Below are 2,096 nucleotides of genomic sequence, written 5' to 3' on the forward strand. Positions count from 1 at the left end.
AAGATCAGGATAGTTCTACTTCAGACCTAGAATCATGTAGCCCAGTTGGATTAAGGACAATCACAGAAGCTAACATCAATATATTAGCCTTAAACACTTTACTTTTGTTCACTGTTAGAATGTTAAAGCTTGACTTGGTAAGGAGAGAAGGGCATCTATATAATGAGATAGAATAGAAAAAAATTTATTGTGTACAGTGGGCTACTATAAAATAGAAAAATATACTAAAAATTATGAAAGCATGGTTGAGTAAGGGAGTTGACACATCAAAAGGAGGAAAACTACAATCAAACTTCTAACATTGTTACTAAATTGGGATTAGAGATAATTGTGTGAATCCCAAAGTTTTAGAGCATAGAGATGATGCAGACAATATATAGGGGTGTGTGTGTGTGTGTGTGTGTGTGTGTGTGTGTGTGTGTGTGTGTGTGTGTTTGAGAGAGAGAGAAAGCACACTTATATTCTCTTATTCTATATAAGAGAATATTCTTATTCACTATAAGAGCTCTGAAGATTTAGCACTCCTATAGTAGTGAAAAAATATAGCCCCAGTTTTTCTTTGCCAAACACTAATTTTTAATTTTTAAGAAACAAATCCTTATATTGATAAGTTTAGGACAGATGAAAGAAAGTTGGAAAATAAGACATGACTCTAATGTTGCATTGAAAAGTGATTAATCAACCAAATAATCATGGGAACATGTCAAAAGCACACAAGTACATGGCAGAGACATACACAGAAACAAGCACAAATCTAGCTTGAATAGACTTTACCTAGATAAAGAACAATGTGAGTGTCTAAATAAACGATTATGCAAAGTGATTTTAATTTAAACTTACTAAAGGTGAAATCAATTTTTCCGTAATATAAACATATAGTTAAATGCATAAATAAAATCTTGCCAAATAAGGCAATAAAAGGAATGGTGTAATTAGAAGAAAACCATACATATTTTCATTCATCATAATATAGTTAAGTAAGAAAACATTATTCATGGTAAAAATTGACAAAACATAAATATTTGCAGTCTATATTTTTTAATACTGCACTTACTGATCAAGAGTTGAGAAAACTTTTGTGAGCTGGACACTAGCAGACATCACCTTAATCAAATGTATAAAATTAATGCTATCAAAATAAAATGAAGGAAACCATTTGCCACCTGATAAGATATAATCACACAGTGTAACCTCTGTGATATTCCTGCCAAAGTCATTTAATTGGAGGAAAGATCAGATAAGCCAAAAATATAAAGCCTTTTTATAAATAACTGGCTTCAAATCAAAATGAGAAAAAGGACAGGACAGTAAGAAGGTTAAAGGAAAGACACCAAGCATATACTAGAAATTATGAAAGCATGGAAGCATGGTATGTGACCTCCAGCTTGGAGCTGACCTTTGAACACTAGCTTTGTGCAGTGGTACTAGCCCTGTTCTTAGAAAAGACACCCAGTCAATCCAATAAGAAAATAGTTATTTTCTTTTTTTTTTTTCTTAAAATTGGAACGCTTCATGAATTTGCGTGTCATCCTTGCGCAGGGGCCATGCTAATCTTCTCTGTATCGTTCCAATTTTAGTATATGTGCTGCCGAAGCGAGCACGAAAATAGTTATTTTCTTAACTCTTTGGACAAATCCATATTCATTTTGCACTGGTCCTCAAGCATTGTAACTGTCCTTGTTCAGACTGATTTTTTTTCCTAAAAGAGGACATTATTGGACAATTGACAAAATTTGAATGGGGTTTCCAACTTAGCAGATAATAATATCACTTCCTAATTTTTATGGTTACAATATCTCATACTAGATAATATTTATGCAGGATATAAAAATTAAATTACTTGAAATTAGTGAAGGAGAAGTAGCTTTCAAGGGATTTAGCAAAAAAAACCAAACAAACCAGTTTTTGTATCATAAGTGCAACTTTTCTGTTTGAAGTTATTTTAAAATTTAAAAAAAGAGCAATTTAATAAAGCTTTTGTACAGTTGGGAAGTGATTCATTAAAATGATTATGTGAATGGATTTCAAAGGCATCTGTTAACACCACTGATTGAGAATAAGACCAGTACCATAGTTTAAAGCCAAATTTAAGCAAG

The 2,096-nt window shown here is 32.0% G+C and overlaps 1 non-coding gene across 1 annotated transcript; it reads right to left on the minus strand.

The window, feature by feature from the left end:
- Positions 1–1,494: 1,494 nt before the first annotated feature.
- On the minus strand, positions 1,495–1,601 carry LOC128097979 (U6 spliceosomal RNA). The gene has a single exon (XR_008214032.1). It is a non-coding gene; the product is annotated as a U6 spliceosomal RNA (small nuclear RNA).
- Positions 1,602–2,096: the final 495 nt, after the last annotated feature.

The sequence above is a fragment of the Peromyscus californicus genome, unplaced genomic scaffold (assembly GCF_007827085.1).
Source record: "Peromyscus californicus insignis strain IS unplaced genomic scaffold, ASM782708v3 Scaffold_5__1_contigs__length_169319896, whole genome shotgun sequence".
Lineage (NCBI taxonomy): Eukaryota > Metazoa > Chordata > Mammalia > Rodentia > Cricetidae > Peromyscus > Peromyscus californicus.